A 24918-nucleotide genomic window follows, 5' to 3' on the forward strand; every position below is an offset into this window, starting at 1 on the left:
CATTTGGTTGGACAAAGTGAACTATCTATGGCTCCCCTGGGACCCTCCAGCTCTCTCTGATGGATCCCCGGCCAGTACTAAGTGCTCACTTTGTGGAGAGCAGGGGCAGACTAGGACAGGGATGCCCGGTGAGCCAGCTGCACCTGTCCACAGGGTCACAGCAGGCCCTGCTTCTCCGGCAGCTACCCCATAGGACCGCGGCTCCCCAGGGGTTCTGACCCCACTTTTCCACCTCACTTCCTCCACTCGGAGTTTGTGCTGCAGTCACATCTGGCATGACTGACACTGGGGTCCCTGGGGCTCCGGGCATTGGGAAGTGTGGCTGGCCCAGTCCTAGCTGTTGAAGGCATTCGGAGAGTGAACCAGTGGATGGATGATCACTCTCTCTGTGTCTTTCTGCCCTTCAGATCAAAATAAATTAATTTGTTCAAATCCTGGCTCTGATTCTTCCTTGCGACTTAACTGCTAGGATCAGGTGCTTCCTTCTCTCTGAAACAAGGGCAATCCCAGTGACTGATTTCTAAAGGTGTCCCTCGCAAGGCAGGGAACTTGGAAGGCTTCGTGGGAAAAGAGATCAGCCCTGGGCCAGCAAACGCTGGTCACTCAGGAAGCGACTGTTCCAGTCACGGGTTCCCGAGCTCGTGTCCTGAGCCGGAGCAGGTGAGATTCCCTGGACGCTGCAGACCACGCAGTGGTACACATTACACCCACAGAGAGGGGCCAGCGGGCACAGGAGGATCCGGCACCCTCCAGGGCCACCTGCAGTGATCCAGGGACGCAGGCGGGAAGATGAGCCAGGAATGGGTAAGCTGAACGATTTTCTCACTGTTTCTATGTAGCCCTCCTTGTTAACCCCACTTCCTATCTGTCACTGCAGTACACTCACTCTCCCATGATGCACCTGTGTCTCGTCAGGAACCAGGAAGGAGGGACGGCCATGTGGAAGTCAAGCTCCAGGTGCAGGTGCTGTGAAACCTCCAGAAAGCCCCGACTCCACCCTGCTTGCTTACCCAACTACGGCACCACTCCTACCCCACAAAGGGGGCTGTCACTCATGGCCGTGGCTCCTCCTTGTGCCTTTTGGCTCCTGGTCTTTGCTTTGGAGTCCGTCTCTGGCCTCATCCCCATTTCTCTCCTCGAGGGCAAGTCTCTGGCCACTCATGATGGCCGTCCACACTCACCCGTGGATGTCCACTCTTTCTGTTGTAAGTAAGTCCTCCTCTCACATGTGCACTGCACGTCTGCCTCTGCTTGGCACTCCCATCTGCGGCAGAGGAACCTGGAACAACAAAGTAACTCACACATTCCCGGAACAGCGGGAGGCTGCCTGCCCCATACCCGATCAGGGAAGGGAAGGCGGAGAAGACCCATCAGCTGCTGGCCGGCCCGTGGGAACTGCTCCCCAGACGTTCATCCAGCAGACACCCGAGTGGGCTCCCAGGAGTCTTCAGGGCTGTGTGCGTGACTCTGAGTGCCCTGTCCTCCCCAGCCAGACCAGAGACTCCGCAGGGCAGGCAGGGCTGGGTCTCCTTGATCTCATGCTTAATGAGGGCCCGCTGGTTGGATGAACGAGTGAGTGGCAGTCCGCTCTCTGCAGCGGAAACTCTGGCTGGCTGGTGGTGAGAGCGGGAGCTGTGTCCCCGCTCTTTGACTCTGGGCTCTGCCACCTGGGGCAGCAAGTCGGACCTGGAGGAGGAGAAACGAGCCAAATCCCACAGGGGCTCAGCAAGAGTCACGCTTGCTGGGGCAGGGAGTGCAGCTGTGGGGTCCAGAGTTGTCCAGCTTCCGCAAAGGGTCAGGTGTGCAGCCGAGCAGTGCCTGGAGCTTGTGCTACTGCACGCAGCCCGAGTCCGACAGTACAGCACGTGCTTCTCAGAATCTGTTCACGCGCAGATGTCACGCCCGTGGCCGTGCACATGACTGTCCACGCTGAATGCGTGTGGTTCCTGTGTGACAAGTGCACCTCACCAAAGCTGAGAAAACAGGTGGGGGCAGGCATGGTGGCACAGCAGCTTACAACCACATGCCCCGTGGGAGTGCCTGGGTCTGGGTCCCGCCTCTACTTCTGATCCAGCTCCCTGCTCACAAGTGTGGGAGGCAGCGGTGCAGGGAGGGCTCCAGTGCTTGGGCCCCTGCCTCCCACATGCGAGCCCTGGGTTCCTGAGTTCCTGGCACCTGGCTTAAGCCCAGCGCAGCCCTAGGTGTTGTAGGCATTTGGGAACATTCTTTCTGTCTTCTAAACAAATAAAAATAAACTTCAAAAAACTGTGTTTATTAGAAAAAGGGAAATTGGATTAAATTAAATTACGAGACCCTGTGAGTTTCCCTGGTCCTGGGAGCAGGAGCTGCCATGAAGGGGCTCCATCCTGGAGCTGCACTGGGGAAGCCGATGCAGGGAGAGCCCCAGGGATCCCAGCACTGGGCAAGTGCGTGGGGAACCAGCGCAGACTGCAGCTAAGAAGCCCCATGGAAAAGGCACACCAATCCACTGCTGGTGGGAACATAAAACCACTGTGGAAGACAGTTGGGAGATACCTCAGAAGTCTGAATATAGCCCTACCATATGACCCAGCCATCCCGCGCCTCAGGATTTACCCAAGGGAAATTAAATAGGCAAATAAAAGAGCTTTCTGCACCTCCATGTTTATGGCAGCTCAATTCCCAATAGCTAAGACCTGGAATCAGCCTAAATGTCGGTCAACAGAAGACTGGATAAAGAAATTATGGTATATGTACTCTATGGAATACGACTCAGCGGTAAAAAAAAAAAAAAAAAAAAAAAATGAAATCTGGTCATTTGTAACAAAATGGAGGAATCTGGAAAACATCATACTGAGTGAAAGAAGCCAGTCCTAAAGGGACAAATATCATATGTTTTCCCTAATCTGTGACAACTGAGCACCTAAAAGGAAACCTGCAGGAGCTGGCATTGTGGCGTAGTGAGTTAAGCTACCGCCTGCAGTGCCGGCATCCCATATGGGCGCCAGTTTGAGTCCCAGCTGCTCCACTTCCTATCCAGCTCTCTGCTATGGCTTGGAAAAGCAGTAGAAGATGGTCCAAGTCCTTGGGCCCCTGCACCCACGTGGGAGACCCGGAAGAAGCTCTTGGTTCCTGGCTTCGGATCAGCACAGCTCTGGCCGTTGTGGCCAATTGGGGAGTGAACCAGTGGATGGAAGACCGACCTCCCTCTCTCTCTCTCTCTCTCTCTCTGCCTCTCCTTCTCTCACTGTGTAACTTTGACTTTCAAATAAGTAAATCTGTGTAACTTTGACTTTCAAATAAATAAATCTTTAGAAAAAAATAAAAAGGAAACCTGACACTTTGGGAAGCAATGACTTGATCAGCCCTTGTCCTGTCGAGGAACAGCTTAATATTTTATTCTCTTTAGTATTTTCATTTGGTTGAAATCTTTACTTAACACAGAATTATTCTTAAGTGTTTAAATTTAATTGAAAATTTATCCCTGTGAAAAATAAGTGGGAATAAGAGAGGGAGGAAATGTACAGCTCGGCATACATTCCCATGGACTTACACCTAAGGGTAAAGCTAAAAATTTGCCATAGGACTCCAAATTCCATTAAGTTGAGAGGTACTAATGCCATCTTACATGGTAAAATGATCGTATTAAGTGTGTAACTGATCATATAGATAGGATTAAGTGTCAAAGGGATCACATAAATTAGACCAAGTGTCTGATAATAACAATAGATAAAATTTAAAAAGAGAATGATCCAACATGGGAAGCAGGACACACAGCAGACTCATAGAATGACAAATGCCCTAAACAGCACTCTGGCCTCAGAATCAGCTCTTAAGGCATTCAGATCTGGCTGAAAAGCCCATGAGAGCATTTCAGGCATGGAAAGCCAAGACACTGTGGCAAAGTAACCTACATGAAGGATCTCTGTGAGTGAGATCCCAGTGGAAAGAAGGGGTCATCAAAGAAGGAGGTACCTTTCTCTGAAGGGAGGAGAGAACTTCCACATTGATTATGGCCTTGTCTAAAGACTTTTGAGTTTGTGGACTCAAAAGGCTTCCATAGCCTTGGCAGCTCATGTCAAGAACTTGGGTGATCACTGACATCAAAAATAAGAGTGTTAATTGTTAAATCAGCAACAGGAGCCACTGTGCACTTACTCCCCATGTTGGACCTCTGTCCTTAATGAGTTGTACTATGAGAATTAATGGTAAAACTTGTCTTCAAACAGTACTTTATATTTTGTGTGTCTGTGTGGGTACAAACAGTGGAAATCTTTACTTAGTATAGGGTTGGTCTTCTGTATATAAAGTCAATTAAAAATGAAAAAATAAAAAGCCCCCATGTTGAGAGGCATTGGGGAGGGGCTGCTGTGCCCTGCTGAGCTGACTCAGGGGGTCCACAGTGGAAGCAAAGGGGCTCAATTCACCCTGTGAGGCTCCAGGGCTTGTGCGTGGCCACTGTGCAGGCCCTGGCAGGAGGACCCACGCCCCTGATCGCTGGTGAGAGGCCCTACGGTGGGGAAGCGGATGGCCAAGGCAGCACCCTCCCTGCTCCTTCACGTCCTTGGGCAGGCAAGGAACAGCCGCTGCCCGCCCTGCTGTGTCCCAGGCCTCCTGAGCTTCTCCCCCTCGGGGTCAAAGGCCCTCCAGGCTCTGCGGCTCCCTCCAGCTCCCTTCCCTGTCTCTCCTGTGTGCTCGTCACCCTGCACGTCAGACACCACCAGCTTCTGCAGAGACAGGAGACACTGCCATGATGTGAGAGTGCAGCTCAAACCAGGAATCCTGCAGGCATGAGGCACCTGGCATCTGCCAACCATCTCACCTGTGTGCCCTCTGCACCTTCACACCTGCCCTGCCCTGCCCTGCCCTGAGGCCTCCCCCACCCCAGGAGCTCCCCCACACCTGCCCTGAGTGAGGACACCCCACCCCAGGAGCTCCCCCACACCTGCCCTGCCCTGCCCTGAGTGAGGACACCCCACCCCAGGAGCTCCCCCACACCTGCCCTGCCCTGCCCTGAGTGAGGACACCCCCACCCCAGGAGCTCCCCCACACCTGCCCTGAATGAGGACACCCCACCCCAGGAGCTCCCCCACACCTGCCCTGCCCTGAGGCCTCCCCCACCCCAGGAGCTCCCCCACACCTGCCCTGAGTGAGGACACCCCCACCCCAGGAGCTCCCCCACACCTGCCCTGCCCTGAATGAGGACACCCCACCCCAGGAGCTCCCCCACACCTGCCCTGCCCTGAGTGAGGACACCCCCACCCCAGGAGCTCCCCCACACCTGCCCTGAGTGAGGACACCCCCACCCCAGGAGCTCCCCCACACCTGCCCTGCCCTGCCCTGAGTGAGGACACCCCCACCCCAGGAGCTCCCCCACACCTGCCCTGCCCTGCCCTGAGTGAGGACACCCCCACCCCAGGAGCTCCCCCACACCTGCCCTACCCTGCCCTGAGTGAGGACACCCCCACCCCAGGAGCTCCCCCACACCTGCCCTGAGTGAGGACACCCCCACCCCAGGAGCTCCCCCACACCTGCCCTGCCCTGCCCTGAGTGAGGACACCCCCACCCCAGGAGCTCCCCCACACCTGCTCTGCCCTGAGTGAGGACACCCCCACCCCAGGAGCTCCCCTACACCTGCCCTGAGTGAGGACACCCCCACCCCAGGAGCTCCCCCACACCTGCCCTGAGTGAGGACACCCCCACCCCAGGAGCTCCCCCACACCTGCCCTGAGTGAGGACACCCCCACCCCAGGAGCTCCCCCACACCTGCCCTGCCCTGAGTGAGGACACCCCACCCCAGGAGCTCCCCCACACCTGCCCTGAGTGAGGACACCCCCACCCCAGGAGCTCCCCCACACCTGCCCTGAGTGAGGACACCCCACCCCAGGAGCTCCCCCACACCTGCCCTGAGTGAGGACACCCCACCCCAGGAGCTCCCCCACACCTGCCCTGCCCTGCCCTGAGTGAGGACACCCCACCCCAGGAGCTCCCCCACACCTGCCCTGCCCTGCCCTGAGTGAGGACACCCCCACCCCAGGAGCTCCCCCACACCTGCCCTGAGTGAGGACACCCCACCCCAGGAGCTCCCCCACACCTGCCCTGAGTGAGGACACCCCACCCCAGGAGCTCCCCCACACCTGCCCTGCCCTGAGTGAGGACACCCCCACCTCAGGAGCTCCCCCACACCTGCCCTGCCCTGCCCTGAGTGAGGACACCCCCACCCCAGGAGCTCCCCCACACCTGCTCTGCCCTGCCCTGAGTGAGGACACCCCACCCCAGGAGCTCCCCCATACCTGCCCTGCCCTGCCCTGAGTGAGGACACCCCCACCCCAGGAGCTCCCCTACACCTGCCCTGAGTGAGGACACCCCCACCCCAGGAGCTCCCCCACACCTGCCCTGCCCTGAGTGAGGACACCCCACCCCAGGAGCTCCCCCACACCTGCCCTGAGTGAGGACACCCCACCCCAGGAGCTCCCCCACACCTGCCCTGCCCTGCCCTGAGTGAGGACACCCCCACCCCAGGAGCTCCCCCACACCTGCCCTGCCCTGCCCTGAGTGAGGACACCCCCACCCCAGGAGCTCCCCCACACCTGCCCTGCCCTGCCCTGAGTGAGGACACCCCACCCCAGGAGCTCCCCCACACCTGCCCTGAGTGAGGACACCCCCACCCCAGGAGCTCCCCCACACCTGCCCTGAGTGAGGACACCCCACCCCAGGAGCTCCCCCACACCTGCCCTGAGTGAGGACACCCCACCCCAGGAGCTCCCCCACACCTGCCCTGCCCTGCCCTGAGTGAGGACACCCCACCCCAGGAGCTCCCCCACACCTGCCCTGCCCTGCCCTGAGTGAGGACACCCCCACCCCAGGAGCTCCCCCACACCTGCCCTGAGTGAGGACACCCCACCCCAGGAGCTCCCCCACACCTGCCCTGAGTGAGGACACCCCACCCCAGGAGCTCCCCCACACCTGCCCTGCCCTGCCCTGAGTGAGGACACCCCCACCTCAGGAGCTCCCCCACACCTGCCCTGCCCTGCCCTGAGTGAGGACACCCCCACCCCAGGAGCTCCCCCACACCTGCCCTGAGTGAGGACACCCCACCCCAGGAGCTCCCCCACACCTGCCCTGAGTGAGGACACCCCACCCCAGGAGCTCCCCCACACCTGCCCTGCCCTGAGTGAGGACACCCCCACCCCAGGAGCTCCCCCACACCTGCCCTGAGTGAGGACACCCCCACCCCAGGAGCTCCCCCACACCTGCCCTGCCCTGCCCTGAGTGAGGACACCCCCACCCCAGGAGCTCCCCCACACCTGCCCTGAGTGAGGACACCCCACCCCAGGAGCTCCCCCACACCTGCCCTGAGTGAGGACACCCCCACCCCAGGAGCTCCCCCACACCTGCCCTGCCCTGCCCTGAGTGAGAACACCCCACCCCAGGAGCTCCCCCACACCTGCCCTGCCCTGCCCTGAGTGAGGCCTCAGGACTGTGTGACTGTCGGGCAGCATCGTCAGCAACAGCCTCTCCAGTGAGTCGGGTCCTCTGGAGGAGGCAGGATGGCCTCTGCGGTTTAAAGAAGGTGTGGAGGGGCCAACGTCTGCTGCCCACAAGGCCCACGTCCCATATCGTAGGGCCTGGGGTCCTGTCCCTGCTCGTCCACTTCTGATCCGGCTTCCTGCTCATGCACGCCCTGCGAGGAAGCAGATGACGGCTCAAGTATCGGAGTGTCTGCCACCCACGTGTGAGATCAGCAGAGTCTCAGGCTCCTTGAGTCAGCCTGGCCCAGCCCCGGCTGTTGTGAGCTTCGGGGAATGAACCAGAGGATAAAAGCTCTCGCTGACTCCATCTCGGTTGTTCTGCCTTTCAAATAAATAACTATTAAAAAGTGGTAAAGTAGGTGTGGGTCCTCATTCGCCCACGTTAGACCCCTCGATGGGCCTGGCAAAAGCCAGTAGCCAGATACAGCATCCACGGAGAGGGGTGTTGGCCATTGGAAGAGATGACAGGTGGAGTGGATGAGGCAGACAGTGCTTCCTCCTTACAGAAGTGAAGCCACATTCTCAGCACGTGCCTATCCCAGCCCAGCTGAGACTGGATGCAAAGACAGCGTTGCATCCACAGTGCCCACAAAGAATGACCCCCAGGGCACCCGGGAGTCTGGTGGGAATGCAGGTGCTTACCCAGGACCCCAGCAGTCCTGGGCACACTGGAAGGTGAGTGTGGGTTCCGTCACCTGCTCAGAAAGTTTCCTAGCAGAGCCCCAGCCTCGGCGGGGTGTTGAGCTGTCTGCTCTGGCACAGGGCTCTGCCTGGACACTCTCTGCTCCGGAGCCGCAGGTCCTGGCAGAGACGGGGCTGCACCATATGAAAGCTTTAATATGGGTGCAACACTGGACGTGACTCGAGATGAAGCCACAGGCCACATCCGAGGTGCTGGACACCCCTGCCCTCCTGGGTCAGGAACGTCACATACTTTGCACCGAATGGTTTTGTGGTGTTCTCTGGATGCCGAGACGTATCCAGAAGCTATCAGCTTGTGCCCACTTCCAGCACCGTCCAGCCGAGGCCTCCCTGGCACCCAGCAGCCCTGCACGAGCCAGCTCTCGCAGATGGGAGGATGTGGGCACAGACCCTCCACCCTGGGTGTGTCACCTGAGGCCTGGCTGGAGCCACCAACACGCCCAGCTCTCCTCCACCCTTTCCGACTGCCCCAAGCCTGGCACGGTGCTTACTAAGAGCGAAAGTAACACCTGTGCTTCTGGGGCCAACTGTTGTTTCTGGGTGGCAGTGAGGTGCCAAAGATGCCACCGCAGAGGTGAGCTTCACACAGCCCCAAGCCAGGGGCCACGCTGCCCCGTGTGCCACACACCTGGGTCCGGCCCTCGTGCTCCATCAGGCCACAGGCACGTCACAGGTGCCCACTGATCACAGGCCCTTGTCATCCCAAGTGTACGATGACTCTGCTCAGGCCCCGACGCTGCCTTTTGCCTCACAGCGGGGACGGTGTGTGTGACGGGGCTTCTGCCAGTGGGCCGCACTTGTCAGTCCACTGTCACCGTTTGTGGCACTGACACCCAGGCTCCCCCGCAGGCAGCACTCCCTGCACAGCAGGTGGGGACAGGGCCTGCCTCTCTTGCCAGCTCCTACCCTAACACGGGGCAGCAGGGCCCCGTCTGACTGTGGGTGACACCACAGCTGGCACGTACTCTGCCAAAAGCAATGATGCTGAGATCCGAGTGTATCAGGGGCCCGGGCAGAAGGCAGGGGGATCTGCTGACCCTGGCTCTGGGCCATCTGCTCCTGGCGATACACAGTGGAGGAAGCCTAGATGCGTGGAACACACCAATGTCCCTTCCACTACTCGGCCTGACGTTAGCTGTCTGGCTGCCTGGGCTGGGGCCTGGGCCTAGTCATCCAGCATGGCCCGTCTCTCCTGGCACTGGATCAGGAGGCAGCAGGGCCAGGAGCCCTGCCCCCTGAGCTGTCAACCCTCACCCAGGCCTGGCAAAGCCCCGAGTGTCCTTCCCAGTTCCACATGCAGCTGGACTGACGGTCTCAGGTAAGCTGTGCTGTGGGCTAGAAAGCCGGCATCCTGTAGACAGCAGAGGATGTGAACTACAGCCCCTGCTGCCTCCTCCCCAGCGGGGCAGGACTGGGCAGGGTCAGGTACAGTGTGAGCTCTATGGGGGGCAAACCCGCCCTGTGTCACCCTCCAAATCAGGGCAGCAGGGATCTGCTCCAGTGTGAGGGACCTGCCTGGCTACAACGCTCACCACGTGACTCTGACAAACAGGAAAACTACCTGTAGGGTCCCATGGGGCCCTGTGAGTCTACGGAGGCCACTGTGGCTGCCCGAGCTGACAGCTCCAGTCCCCGTGACCCGCGATGGCCGTCCCCTGCAGTTGCTTCTCCCATCCCTGCCCCAAGGGAGCCTCGCAGTGTGCCCATGGCTACACTAGGGCCGTGGCTCTAGTGGCTCTGGGTCAGCAGGCAGGATTCTTAGGCGGACGTGGAGTGTTTGCTTGCCAAGGACTGAGGCCACACGGCCTGCCTGCTTCTCCTCAGTGGTCCCATGTGGGCGCATGCAGGGCTCCGTGACTCATCGCTGAGGTGGCCACACACACAGTGACCTCACGCTGCTCCCTGGGCATGGCCCTGTCCTTGCCAAGCTGGCTATCACTCCAGCTCCCCACTTAGTTCAGGCTGGGGGCAGGGGGGTTAATGGGAAATGAAACCGCGCCTCCTCTGCCCCCTCCCCGAGCAGCCCGCTCCCCCTCCGAAACCGAGCTGTTTACTCGCTCACAGGCCGCCTCAGAAGCATAGGGTCTGCTTATCTGGCACAGCTCCCCTGGGCTGGGGTCACACAGAGGTGCCCACTTCCTTGGTGACACAACAAGCCAGTCTCGGGGGTGGCATCTGTCACCGCAAACAGAGTAAGGCGTGTTCCTCTGGTTCCAAAGCAAAAACCCTTAGCCCACGTGACCAATACAAACATGTCTAATTTTCAAGTAAGACTAATAATAATCATGAAATGAACTTCCCATCTGTGTTTACTGAGCTCCCATCTGCTCCGTACGATCAACTGTGTTGTGAATGGGTTCAGCAAACCCTGACTTCAAAGGTGCCTGCTCCCACCTCCCTGCTACCCTAAAAGCCCACTCTCAGCAGGGGTGTGGGCTGGGGTCTAGGATGCCTCCGTCTCACACCAGAGTGCCTGGGTTCATCCTTAGCTCCGACTCCTGAGCCAGCTCCCTGCTAATGTGCCCCAGAAGGCAGCAGGTGACGGCACCAGTGCCATCCATGTGGGAGGCCTGATGTAGATCCCAGATTCTGGCTTCAGCTTAGCCCAGCCCTGGCTGTTGCAGGCATTTGGTGATTGAACCAAAAGATGTAAGATCTCTCTCTCTCTCTCTCTCTCTCTCTCTCTCTCTCCCCATCCTCTCAAGTCAGTCATATTTTAAGCAGGAAATCCATTCTCCCTATAAACACTTCCTCTGACTGTGGATGGCACCATCCCCCTCTGAGGGCAAAGCAGCCCCAAGGGAAAGGCCCCTCTTCCTTGCACACCACATCCTGGTCGGGGTCTGACTCAAACACATTCCCATGTAAAGGGGAGTAAAGGATCAGAGAGAAGTCCCACAGTGGGGGGGGGGGGCAGTCAACCCCACCGTGAGCCTCTGGGTGCCCAGTGTCCTGCGGATCCTGCTGTGGAGGGGGCAGCTGGTCCAACACCATCTAGATGTAGGCAGGGTGTGCCTAGATTAAGTGGGCCAATAGTGACAGGCCCTCCATGTCTACAAGTTCAGCCACAACCGTGTGAGGAGGGAGGGTGCCGGTTCACAGCACAGCACCGGCAGGGATCTGAGCACCGTGTTTTGGCCGATGCGGCCTGGCTATTGCAGAGGGAAAGAAGCGGCCAGTGCAGGCCAGGAGAGGGGACGCTGCGGTTTCCAGTGAGCAGGTGCACACCTCAGTGTCTCCGCACCCCCTCACAGAGAAGAAGGGCTGTGCAAAAGGTGAGAGAACTGAGTGAGCCGTGGCTGTGCCCACTGCTGTCTGCAGAGGCCCTGTGGTGCTGGCAGAAGCCCCGCATTCCCCAGGCGCTGTCTGCCGCAGGTGCCCATGGAACACCTGTGCTGGGGACGTGGGGAGGTTGCAGTGGAAGTTTATTATTACGTTTTCTGGTGGCGATGAATTCTGTCCACACCTGCGACACGAAAACTGTGTTTGATTTACCAAAAAGCAGCACAGGACCTGTGTCCTGATGACACATGCCCTAAGCTGCCAGCCCCAGAGCAGGCTGGGGCAGTGCAGAGAGGTCACCACAGCAGCCCTGCTGGCCCAAAGGGATCTGCACTGGGCTCTGTCATGTCATTTATGAGGGCTGTGCCCTCAGTGGGTGCATGGGTGGCCTGGGAGGACCTGCGTGGGGTCACTGCTGGGCCCTGAGGTGCTTCTGCCTGGTTCCTGGTTCCCAGTGCCCCGCGGGCCCTGGCTGAGCCTGAACCATAGGGAGACCAGTCCACCCCCGGGACCCACTCAGTCCCTGGACTCCGCAATGTAAATCCTCCGGTGAATGGCATCACCACCCAGCCAGAGAGAGGAAGAGACCCTGGGCACCCTCGCAGCCACGAGGTCTACGCAGGCCTCCGGCCAGTGAGCTCCAGAAAAGGAACAGGAAGGTCCTGGTTGGGCGCCCATGCAGGCGTAAATTAATCACCCACTGCCTGGTCACCTGCGGTCTTAGCTGTCTGAGATTCCTTTCACTTCCGTCTGGTTGCAAGTGCAAGCCAGCCCTGCCCGGCCAGACCACATCTACGAAAATCAATTAGCTCCCCATCCCATAGAAACATGAGGATAAATTGAAGAGTTTGTGGGAAAACAGAAAGGTGAGTAGTTGGTGCAAACAATTTGCAATCTACACACACAAGGAGTTGTCAGAGAGTTCACAGAAAGCGTGTTTTGTGAGAAATCTACCCACAGATCTCAAGATGTTTTGCACCCAAAGTAGTCTTTTAGTTGCATTTTCCAGGTGAAGGTTCTGAAGTTGTAGCTGTTTGCTTCAGACCCAGGCCCCTGGCACCGTCCTGTGAGAGTCAAAGCTCCAGAAGAGTTCTGTGCGCATTCTGCCTCTGGCTTGGTGACCCTGGCTTCTGAACCCGCGAGTTGCCGATCCCCCTGAGCCACCAGCGGGGGCCGCTTCCTGTTCTCTGAAACAAGGATCTCACACGGCTGGAATTTCCGTTACTGAAGATGCTGGAAAAATCTGGAATGGCCTCATGGGTTTATTTCTGGTGGAAGGGGGTGGGGAGTCATTTAGGCTTTGCAGATGAAAGTTAGTGCCACACAGTTGCCCAGCACAGTGCCCAGCACATAAAACCCTGAGCTGGGACAGCAGTGTCTCCAGCCTGGGCAAAGGGCCCAGAGGCTGTGTGTGCTGGGGTGGGGGTGGCCATGGGGCTTCGTTCGCCAGGACAGCCCAAGATCCGTGCCCATCCTGGGGCTCCTCGCTCTGCTGAGTTCTCTGCCCGTCCCCATGGACAAGAGGCATCAATGACGCCTCTCATGGTGACCTCGCCATGATGGGAGCTGCTGCTGCTGATTTCCTGTAATGCCAGTCCTGCCTCGACCACTCGCACCTTTAAAAGTCCATTGCAGCCCAGAAAATGCAGGCGGTCCAGGCCTCCTGTCTGTGACACCTTCTGGGGGTGGAGTGGGTATTTAATTTCCCAGGGGCACAGGAACCAGGAATGATTGCCAGGCTTGTGCTGAGGAGCGGGCCCCAAACTTCATGGTGACCTGGGCTTAACACAGCTGCATCTGGACCTGGAATACAAATCAGAACATAAGCCCTGCTCTCTTCTGGGCACAGGCAGAGTGAAAGGGCCAGGCCGGGGCGGGGCAGCTGGACCCAAGAGGAGAATTACAGGAAGGAAACGCGTTTAGCTCCAGGCCAGGGGCGGAGTGAAGGCTTGGCCCTGAGTCTTCAGAGGACCCTGCCTCCAGAGTGTCAGGCCGCAGGGGACACACCTCTGGGCAACGAGGGCAAGAACCGTGGGATGGGGCTGGCTGCACAAACTAGGTTGGCTCCATGCCGGAGTCATAGCCTGGGACTCGGGTCCCCTGTCTGGCGTGGGAGTCTCTGCACCACGGTGCCCCAGCCAGGCTCTGCAGATCCGTTTCCTCTTTCTGTCGAAACGAGAAGTGTTTTTTTTTATTATTATTATTATTTTTGGAGAGGATGCATATCCCAAAGAAATCGTTATTTCCTATTTGCTTTTGATAAAAATAGCACCAGTCACTTGGGGGTTTCTGCAGAGCTCCCTGGCCGGGCCTGCAGCAGCTCCACACGAGCCCTCCAGAAACGCTTCCTTGAGGGGGCATGAGAGCATGGAGCCCCCAGCTCAGGTCTCCAAATCCCCAGGGATGTGGTCCTGGGTGGGTTTTAAGAAGAGAGAGAAAACCAGGACCCCTGGGTGCTCGCAGAGTGGCTCCTTGTTGATCACGGGGCAGCGACCACAGCTGCACGCACTGCCGGTGCTTCTAAGAAAGGCGCCGTGTTTCTCTCAAGGACCGTGCAGCGCTGCATCACATTGACGCATGGCTTTCACACTTAACTGCCGCCGCGGTCCTGTGGTGCTTACCCTTGACGAGAGCAGCTGGTGGGACGCCCACGACGGAACTGGGAGCCCTCTGCAGACTCCTCTGGCCTGGCGGGGTCACGGCGGCCGGGGTGCCACGTGCCCAAGCCTTCAGACTTGTTTGCTGCAGTTTGTTAAAGACGGAGTCCCAGGGCGCAGAGAGCAGGGCAGCCATTTCGGTCAGTGGGGACGGGCACCCATCGTGAGCCCTTGAACGAGACCTCTTCTGCAGCCTTGGGAGGAAAGCTGAAGCCAGCGCCTGGAGGGAGGCATGGTCATCTGTGCTCTCTGCTGTGCCCCCACCCCCACAGCCAGAAAACCCTGTGGCAGGAAGGACCTCATCCTGCCCGTCTTGAGACTATGTGGGGAAAATGACCAAGTGGAAAGAAGACACATCCTCCTCTCTCTCCCTTCCTTCTCTTCCTTTTTCTTCCTTCCTTCCTTCCTTCCTTCCTTTCTTTTCTTCCCTTCTAATCTCTTGGTTACACATCTTTGGACAGGAATAGAAACTAAATAAATTTTAAAAAATTGGATATGGGCGGCCTCTGTGCAGGGAATGGACTAAATTATGCCCACTGAACTTTCTGTCGGTCACGCACACACATCAGAAGCTCGGCACCACTGCCTGTGCTGTTGCCAAGCCTGCGTGGACAACCTCCAGGGAACAGGCACCGTGTTTCTGGGCCTCCCAAGCCTCAAACCCAGGGCTGGATGGCCTCTCACTGCTCCCCAGGCATGAATCCCTGTTTTACTTAGTGCACGTGTTGGTAGCCGCGGCTGCACCCCTGGAGCCCTGACTTTGTTGGGGGTGGGGAGTGGAGGTCACTGTACTTACAGCGCAGTCAGGAAGGGCACTGGGTTTTCTGTGACTGGCCAGGCTTGAGGAATGATTGCAGCAGAGCAAACTCTTGGGAAAACGAGTTCCTCCCCTCCCCTCTCTGAGACCCTGCAATAAACAGAGGAAATGTTCGGGCATCAAACTTAAGCACACCTGTCTTTGAACTTCTACCTGCCCCACCCAAGGTCAAGCCCCTTCCTTACAAGGTCACTGTAAGGATTGGCTGCAAGGATGGACAGGAGGTGTGTGGTGCAGGGGAGGCACCTGCTGTTGTGGGCACTGTCTTCTTGTCCATGGTCACAGATGCGGCCCAACCCCAAACTGGGAAGACTTCCGAGAGTGTAAGGGGAGGACATATCCTAACACCAGCAAAGCAGCCCTGGGCTGGCACTGTGCACAGCGAGTTAAGTCTCCACCTGCAACGCGGCATGCCGTATCAGAGCGCCTGTTTAAATCCCAGCTTCCTGCTAACGCATCTGGGAAGGCAGCAGATGGCCCAACTGCTTGGATCCCTGCCACACCCATGGGAGACCTCGATGAAGCTCCTGGCTCCTGGCTTCAGCCTGGCCCAATCCTGGCCTTTGCAGCCATTTGGGGAGTGAACCAGCCACAGACTCTCTCTCTCCATCTGCCTCTCTCTGTCACTCTGCCCGCACCAGGACACAGCAGGTGGGTCCTGTCTCCACCTGTCCTCCTGATCTTCCCCCTCTCCTGGACATCCCACTTGGGTTCCCAAAGGCAGACGCTGGGTGGCTCTCTGCAGCTCTTACTAAAGGGACCATGCTGTTCTGCCTGTTTGCCCAAAGAAATAAGACCCGGGGGCTCTCCTGAGCAGTCCCAATGTCCACACCTTCCCCTTTTCCAGAAACAAATGACCTGGCATGACCCCAGGACGCTGCTGTGGCCCCTAGGAGGCTGTCAAGGACTCCAGGATGCTGCCACGGACCCCAGGACACTGCTGTGGACTCCCCAGGCCAGCAGCACCGAGTCGTTCCCTCCTCCGTGCTGTCCCCCAGTGTGGGATCCTCATCCTGGAACCTTCATGAGGGCTTCATGGCCCAACTTCCATTTGCAAAGCACTGTGGGATCTGGGCTGCACTTTGTGGCCCAACCCCATGTGTCATTCACTGCTGCACAGCCTGAGAAGCTGTGGCCCTCTGTGTGACAGGAATTTCCCACTGAGTGGTCACAGAGCCAAGTCCTGCTTCAGGGACGGCTCTGCCGAGACGTGCTGGAGTCTGCAGTGGCCTGTATGTTCACTGAGCACAGAATCCACAGCTGGCGTGACTCTAAGAGCCTCGGAAACACCTGCTTTGATGTGGACAAGGGAAACCGAGGACTCGGAGGGCACAGCGTTCCCGACCGGAGGCGGGGAACAGATCCAGGGCCCCCGAGCTCACTCCGCTCCTGCCCGGCAGTCACTCACACCTGCTGTCCCACCCACTGTGTGCAGGGGACTCAACAACTAACAGAAAGACAGCCATTCTGGGATCTGTTTCCTGTGGGTGAGGAGGAGGTGACTCCACTTCTGAATTGTACCTCCATTTAATCAGAATAGATGCAAAATTGAGGGGTGCTCCGGATGCCAGCAAGGAGGCTTGCTTCTGTCTGAGCCCAGAGTTGAGTGGGCCCCAGAGGAGTTCACAGCCACGCTCAGGAGAAGCGCACCTCATCCCTTGGCCCCTGCAGCCACTCTGTATCACACACTCCATCGCCTCTAGAACCGTGGACTCCCTGCCTTTAGAAAACCAGGAGGGGTTTAGTGTGGAAAACTTCAAGTCCCCATCAGGCCTGAAAAGCAGCTTTAGGGGCCGGCGCTGTGGCATATCAGGTAGCCGCCGCCTGCAGTGCCAGCATCCCATATGGAAGCCAGTTCGAGTCCCGGCTGCTTCACTTCCAATCCAGCTCTTTGCTATGGACTGGGAAAGCAGTATAAGATGGCCCAAGAGCTTGGGCCCCTGCACTCATGTGGGAAACCCGGAAGAGGCTCCTGGCTTCAGATCAGCACAGTTCTGGCCATTGCAGCCATTTGGGGAGTGAGCCAGCAGATGGAAGACCTCTCTCTCTCTCTCTCTCTCTCTCTCTCTCCTTCTCTCTCTGGGTAACTCTGACTTTCAAGTAAATAAATAAATCTTTAAAAAAAAAAGCAGTTTTAAATCCAACTCCTGCCCTCCAGGTGCACGCTCTTCCCAGGGTTCTGTTTCTCACTGGCTGACAACCGATGTGGACTGGACACACCCACGTGAGTCACTGCTGTCTCCAAGGGCCCAGCACAGGTTCAAGCAGCAGCCAGGCGCTGCCTGTGGGAGAAGGCACATCTTGTACCTACAGCACAGTCTGTGTCGCATGCATCCCTCATCAGCAGGGCTGGCACTGAGCTTACAGCATTGCTGGCCAGGTTGGCCTTCAGCTGGGTGAGAAGCTGCCCCCAGGAACAAGTGTTTGGCCTGGGAGTTAAGATGCCCGCATCCCACATCCCATACCTGGGTTCAATTCCCAGCTCTGGCTCCCAACTCCAGCTTCCCCCAGAAACCAGGAGGCAGCAGCAGTGGCCTGAGCAGTTGTGTTCCTGCCACTCATACGGGAGAACTGGAATTAAATCAAGAGATGGGAGTTCTGTCTGCTTGCTTCTCCATCTCTCTCCCTCTGCGTGTATCCCTTTTAAATATTTTTCAAAGTCATGGCCAGTGGCCTGGCTCCTCCAAGTACAGGACCCCACTGAAGGTCTGCCCTGGGTGTGGCATCCAAAAGGCTGTCATTGTCATGTTTTTTTTTTTTTTTTAATTAGACAGGGAGAGTTAAATAGTGAGAAAGAGAGAGACAGAGAGAAAGGTCTTCCTTCCATTGGTTCACCCCCAAAAATGGATGCTATGGCAGGCCCGCTGCACCGATCCAAAGCCAGGAGCCAGGTGCTTCCTCCTGGTCTCCCACGTGGGTGCAGGGGCCCAAGCATTTGGGCCATCCTCCACTGCCTTCCCGGGCCACAGCAGAGAGCTGGACTGGAAGAGGGGCAACCGGGACTAGAACCCAGCGCCCATATGGGATGCCTGTGCTGCAGGTGGAGGATTAACCAAGTTAGCCACAGCGCCGGCCCCCATGCTCTGGTTTTAAAAGTAACATATCCATAGTAGGAGTTTGGTAAAATAACAAACATCCAGGCACAAATTCCGTATTCAGCGCAGGTCAGTGAATATAGCTCCAGTACTTTTCATCTATGTCTTGGACCATCCAGCATACCCTGTTTAGTAACAACCAACTATGCTCAAATAAAATGTGAATGCTTCCCATATTGTCAAACAGTCTTCTACTTCATCATTTCCACCGATATATGTCCTCTCACATGGACAGGACAAGATCTTACTCCACAAGTCCACTGCTAATGGATGCAATACTTATTCGTTGCTGTATAATAAATACCCAGAACATCCCAGCTTCAAACAGCAAACATTCATCACTCCTCAGCTCCGGTGGGCCAAAGACCCAGGCCCTGCTCATGGGCCCCCTGGCTCAGGGCACCTTACAGGCTGCAGTGCAGGTGTCTGCTGGAGCCGTGGTCATCTCAAAGCTCCAACGGGGAGAGTCTCCTCCCAAGGTCACCCAGCAGCTATTGCAGGCTCCCGTCCTTGCTGACTTTTGGCTGGAGATGGTGGGTCCTGTCACGTGGGCCTCTCCACAGAGCTGTTCCCCAAACAGCAGGTGGCTTCCCCCAGAGAACCTGAGGGCAGGTGACCACCAAAGACAGCACCGTCCTCTCCTGTCTGAATTTTGGAAGTGGCACATGTGCTTCCACATGGTCCAGCTGGGGCACACAAGGCACTGAGACCATGAGGAATACCTTGGACTACCACAGTGGACAGCTGGCCACTGGCACAGGCAAACGTGGCTCAAATACCAGTAACGAGGAAATAATTTTTTTAAAGATCTACTTATTTATTTGAATGGCAGGAACAGAATGAGATCATCCATTCACTCGTTTTACTCCCCAAATGGTGGCAACAGCCAGGGCTTTGCCAGGCTGAAGCCAAGAGCCAGGAGCTTCACCCAGGTCTCCCAGGTGGTGGCAGGGACTCAGTCACTTGGGCCATCATCTCCACCTCCCAGGTGCAGGAGCAGGGAGCTGGATGGGAAGTAGAGAGGCTGGGACTCGAATGGGCACTGGTAGGGGACACCAGCACCGCGCGCTTTTTTTAAGCTGCTGGGCCACAATTCCAGTCCCAGTGAAGTCATTGTTCATTGTTTTAAGTATCTTTGAGGAAATGACCAGCTGGAGTTTTCGAGACGCGATGTTCCAACACTGAATACAGAAAAGGCAAAGCTCACCAGGTCCACTCAGGACACGAATCAGAAAGACCCCCTGCACATGGATGATTGGCCGTTCAGGCGTCACACCTGTGCGGCAGTGCTGGGTCCTAGGCAGCAAATGCTCACCAGTTCACTTTCACCTTCCCCTGCAGGAGCACCCAGCCCCACGGAGCCCAGCATCAGGCTTCTGGGAACAGAGCACACCTCCCATCCATGTCTCTGCATTCTCCAGACCCCAGGACTCTTCCAGTTCCCGCCCAAGTGAACACAAAGTGCCCTCCTTCCCCACCGTGACAACCCCTATGCTGGCTCCCCGTCGCCCATGTCTGCTTTGACTCAGGGCTCCAGAACTGAGCAGACTGATGAGGGAGACTCAAGCCAGGGCACGGAAGCCTCTGAAGGGAGACAGCCACCTCCAGCTCAACTGCGGGGGCACGTGGAGTGGCGGCAGCTCGCCCAACACCCCTACAAGACAGACAGGTGCTCATCTACACAAACAAGAAGGCCTGAAGCAGGAAGGGCTCTGGGCGGTCCAGAGGAGGAAGCAGAAATCAAGGAATGAGACACTCAGGGCCATGTCTGAGACCCAGACCCGATGGAAACATGGTGGGCAGGGAGCAGTGGCCCAGGCCATGGTGGAGAAGAGGGGCTTGCCTGGGCCTCCCCCCATGCCACCAGCCGCACGTCCTGGTGCTTGAACAGACCAGCACTTGGCTCTTCTCAGCACACTGGTGGTCCAAACTGCCCAAGCGAGAAGCCCGCTGGATCAGAAACTCTGAGGATGAGAGACCAGGGACAGAGGCCCCGCAGGCAGTGACTCATGTCTCCTTCCAGCCAAGGCACTGACGGCAGGACTGGAGAAGGAGCAAAGTGGCCCCTGAGTGGCTCTGTCCCTTAGGACACACACAGCAGCCAGTCCAGAGCTGACCTGCTATGGGGACTGCCTGGGGCTGCAGCATCCGCAGCAGCAGGACACGCTCTCCCACCTGCACACACCGCTGGCTGCAGCCGGGCAGGTGTGTGAGAAAGCGAAGGGCAGTGGAGTGTGGTCCTTGTTCTTGCTGTGCTTACGGTCTCACTTCCAGCTAACAGAGCAAGCGGCAGAGTGGTCAAGAGCCCAAGGAGCCCGTGACTGGCTGGTCACTGGTGTGCCAGGGACAGCTCAGGGCTTGGTGACAGGGCCAAGTGCAGGCCATCAGGGCAACTCAGAAAAGCAGCCATGACAACTCAGGGAGGGGTACTGCTCTGTGCCCCCAGATGGACGCCCGCGCCTCACCTTCCCCAGGCATGGCCTTTGCTGGGAGGACACCCTGGGCCTCTCCATCCCCTGCCTATTACAGGCAGAGTGGATCTCAGTTCTCTTTGGCTACTGCTTCTTGGCTCATTCTGTCTCACACCCATTCAGAGAGTTAAGACGTCTTCCCTCCTCTTAGTCTCCTCCCCTGCAGGTGCTTCATGATCACCTCTGTATTTTCGTCTTGCACCCAGCTGCACACACCATCAGCAGCCTTGTCTGAGCGGCAGCTTCCTCTTCTTCCACCTCTAATTATCTTCAGAACCTTCCAGACTCTGCAGTATACACCTCTCACATGAGCGCTTCTCCCCTCAGGAAGCCAATGTCAGCTTTGCTTCCAGATTCAGCTACTCATTTTTCAGAAATGAAAGGAATTCCTGACTATGGGAGTGGGTGGCCTGCTGCTCACAGCTGCTTCTGTTTCCCTCCCTGGAACCAGGACAGTCTCTCCACGCGGGCCTCTGCAGTCTGACATTGGACATAATGTAGTCAGCAGGCTGACACCGTCTCACCGCTGTAAGCCATGTTCCTGTAGTAACCGTGTGAGCCCAGAAGGAAAACGGTATCCATCAGTCACAGCAAGACACTCCCATGCATTCTCAGTGATGTTAGACACCTCAGAAAATTTGAGAACCAAATAGTGGGGCCTCCAGTCTGAGAGCATCCTTTGTACCTTTTATTTCAAAAGGCAGTGAGAGAAAGGGAGGGATGGACAGAGAGGGAGAGAGAAACAGATCTCCCATCTGCTGGTTCACTCCCCAAAGGCCTACAACAGCAAGGAGGTTGAAGCCAGGAGTCCAGAACTCCATCTGGGAGGCAGGGATCCAGCCACTTGGGCTATCACTTCTGTCCCTAGGGTCTGCGTTAGCAGGAAGCCAGACTCCAGATCTGGAGCCAGGAACTGAACTCAGGCATTCTGATGTGGGCATACCACCTTCAGCTTCACCATCAGGCCAAAAACGTGCCCTGCCAGTGTCTCTTATTACCATGCAGACCCGGGCCCTGGCTGTGCCATAGAATGGGCATACAGTGTGGTCCTCTGACATCTGCAGTTAGCTGTTCAGGTTCTCTTTCTTGGACATACACATTGTACCAAGGATCCTCACACAAAGATGCTGTTTGAGAAACATGAATGTCTGCGAGCTTCATTGATTTCACACAGCAGCCAGGATTCCCATGCATCCCCAGGTGGCTGTGTATCGTTGGAGTCTGCTGTGGGGTCTGAAGGATGCAATTATTCCACTGAAACCCAGGATTTGGTGAGGGGAGGGTAGAACTCCAAGAATGCACCCTCATCCTGGATGGGCACTCATCTCTGCTCTGGCAGATGGCGACAGGGTCTCCTGGGATTGGCCACATGGAAACAGCAGAGCAGAGATCAAAAGGAGAACCCATCCAGGATACAGGTGAGGGGACAAGGGCATTCCAGGCAAGCACTGGCAGGGATGCCCAGATCAAAAAGGGGGTGTTCCAAAAGTGAAGGCCCTGGGGGGGAAATACCTATGCATGTACTGCTGTCACCAAATGAACAGGAAGCTTCAGAGTGGGAGAATGCGTCCAAAATGTATGCCCAGCCTCACTGATGAGCAGGGACAGGCAGATGAAAGCCACGGCCTGTTGGAGTGGTTCTGAATAAAGAGACAGAAATGAAGGGGCTGGCGCTGTGGTGCAGCGGGTTAACACCCTGGCATGAAGCACCGGCATCCCATATGGGCGCCGGTTCGAGTCCCGGCTGCTCCTCTTCTGATCCAGCTCTCTGCTATGGCCTGGGAAAGCAGTAGAAGATGGCCCAAGTCCTTGGGCCCCTGCACCCGCGTGGGAGACCTGGAAGAAGCTCCTGGCTCCTGGCTTCAGATTGGCACAGCTAGGCCGTTACAGCCAACTGGGGAGTGAACCATCAGATGGAAGACCTCTCTCTGCCTCTCCTCTCTTTGTGTAACTCTGCCTTTCAAATAAATAAATAAATCTTCTTTTTAAAAAAGTCAAAAAAAGAGAGAGACAGAAATGAGCAGAGCCAGCTAGGGCGAGCAGAAGGGGAGACCATCCACTGCTGGTAGGAATGGGAAAGAGTGAGGCCACTGTGGGAACAGCATGGAGGCACCCCAGGGTCACAGACCCTCTCACAGTCCTGCAGCCCCACACCTGGGCATCTGCCCCAGGGAAATGACCCCACCTAAGCTACTGCACAGATGGCAGGACCGTTCACTGCAGCCAAGCATGGATCAGCCAAGTCGTCTGTCCGGGGGTGGACACATAAAGAAAACCTGGTACATGAACACAATGGGATATTATTCAGCCACAGAAGATAAAATTTTAGCACTAGGATGGATAAGACTCATGGATAAGCTGGGAAGACATCATTTTAGGTGAGATGCACCAGGCAGAGAGACCTGAATTCTGCATGTTCTCATCCTGTGGGAGCTTTTCACACATGTAGAGGAGAACGGTGGCTACCAGAGGCTGTGCAGCATGGGGGAAGGGGAATGAGACCTGGGAGTAATAGTTCCAGCGTTCTGTAGCACAGTGGCGACTGCAGCTTACAGTAGTTTACTGTGTATTTTAAAATATCTAGAAGGAAGGACTTTGAATGCTGCTAACAAAAAGTAATGATAAGTATTGGCAGTGATGGATTTCGACAGCTACACATTGTGTACACGCATAGAAATACCATATCCTGCCCCATAAACACATACCATCATTGTGTCAATAAGAAACTAAAAACATATGTTTAAAATAAAACGTCGTATCTAGAATATAGAAAGGAGCCCTATAATTTAATAGTAAGACCAACAACTTAATTTCTGTAAGTGACTTGAACATACATGTCACCAAAGGCTACGCACAGGGTCTTCAGGTACAGGAAATGATGGTCACTGGCCATCATGGACACACAAACTAAAACTGCAGGAGATGAGGCCAGAAGTAAAGACTGACCCACGAGGTGGTGACAACATGCAGAAACCAAGACCGTCGTGACTGCTGCTGGGGCTGTGTGACCAGGAGGCACTCGGCAAAACCAGACAGCAGTTTCTTGGGTTGTTAAAAGATGCACCCACTTGGCCAGGTCATTCAACTCCAGAGCAAAGAAGTCATATAACCACATGAGGCCTACAAAGACCACTGTTCATGGAAGTGATCCAATGCCCATCAACAGGACAGGGATGCACTCATAGATATGTTCTGCAGAATATTCACACACATCAGGGGCTGGTGTTGTGGCATGCCTGGTACAGCTGCTGCCAGCGATGCCAGCGGCCCATGTGAGTGCTGGTTCGAGTTCTGGCTGCTTCACGTCTGATCCAGCTCCCTGTTAACGTGTCTGAGAAAGCAGCAGCAAATGGCCCAAGTGCAGTCATTTGTGGAGTGAACCAGCGGAGAGATCTCTTTCTTTCTATCTGTAACTCTTTCAAATAAAAACAAAATAAATCTTTTTTTAAAAAAAAAGCACTCACATAGCAGTGCACTGTATTGATAGATAATGTGTTGTAGACAATTCACACAGCGGTACACTGATAGATACATGCTGGAGTACATTTACACAGTGGGGCACTAATACAGCAATAGAAAGAAATGGACTGGAGACACAGGGACAATATGGATGAATCTCAAATTCACTGTGCTGAGATGCTGTAGGATTAATTTAAACAAAATTCCAGAGGAGAGTCAAGGGAGGACTGAAGGGAGCAGAAACATTTCAGGGGTGATCTGAGTGCCCCTTGCCCTGGCTGCGCGGGGCTTCACGAGTGTATTCAAAATCCATCACATTTCACCGTTTCTGTATGTGCGGCTTCTCGCGCTCCAACTGCACATCCATACAGCATGTAGAAGAGAGAGAGCCACGTCTCCATCTCCTGTTACTCAACCATGAGGTCTGATGTTCTGTTTCGATTCACACATTCCACTGTAAACTCATGAAATGTGAAATCCTGAGACACGAGAAAGAAAAAGGCAGGGAAGTGAATCTGCTGTGCCGCAGAAACCGGAGCTCATCTTACTCCAGCCCTCCGCGTGCATGCCGAGTTACAAGAAAGGCTGTCCTAGTGCCTGGAACCCAGTAAGAACAGTTGACAAGAGTGAACCCACAAACATCCTAAAACACGAGGGGCCAAGTTGAAACTGCCGTCGCATGAGCTACCAGCTGAGAGATCTGGATCAATTATGTCAACACCTACTGAGCCTGAAGAATTTTTATAAAATGTCATTAAAGTAGTACTAAGACTCTGCAGTGTAGGCAGGAGTGAGAAAACACAAAACCGTCAAACAGGTGAGAAGTAACAGCAGCCGCATTCTCACTCAGCACTGCTGTGTACCAGGAGCACTCTGGGAGCGCTGGGCTCCCAAAGTCCTGGTTTCCCTCCCTGGGCAAGAGGA

General features: G+C 56.2%; 1 long non-coding RNA gene across 3 annotated transcripts in view; it reads right to left on the bottom strand.

The window, feature by feature from the left end:
• Positions 1 to 12822: 12822 nt before the first annotated feature.
• LOC127487543 (uncharacterized) overlaps positions 12823 to 24918 on the bottom strand; it is a 29015-nt gene continuing 16919 nt past the window's right edge. The window contains exons 2-4 of one of the 3 annotated variants that reach the window (XR_011381314.1): positions 14949 to 15059; positions 14117 to 14372; positions 12823 to 13298 (exon numbers count right to left, since the gene is read on the bottom strand). This is a non-coding gene — a long non-coding RNA (uncharacterized lncRNA). Of the gene's footprint in view, positions 13299 to 13528; positions 13662 to 14116; positions 14373 to 14948; positions 15060 to 24918 lie in introns of those variants that run through there. The other 2 variants (XR_007914427.2, XR_007914428.2) reach the window with 2 other exon arrangements.

Source organism: Oryctolagus cuniculus, chromosome 13 (assembly GCF_964237555.1).
Source record: "Oryctolagus cuniculus chromosome 13, mOryCun1.1, whole genome shotgun sequence".
In the NCBI taxonomy this organism is placed as follows: domain Eukaryota; kingdom Metazoa; phylum Chordata; class Mammalia; order Lagomorpha; family Leporidae; genus Oryctolagus; species Oryctolagus cuniculus.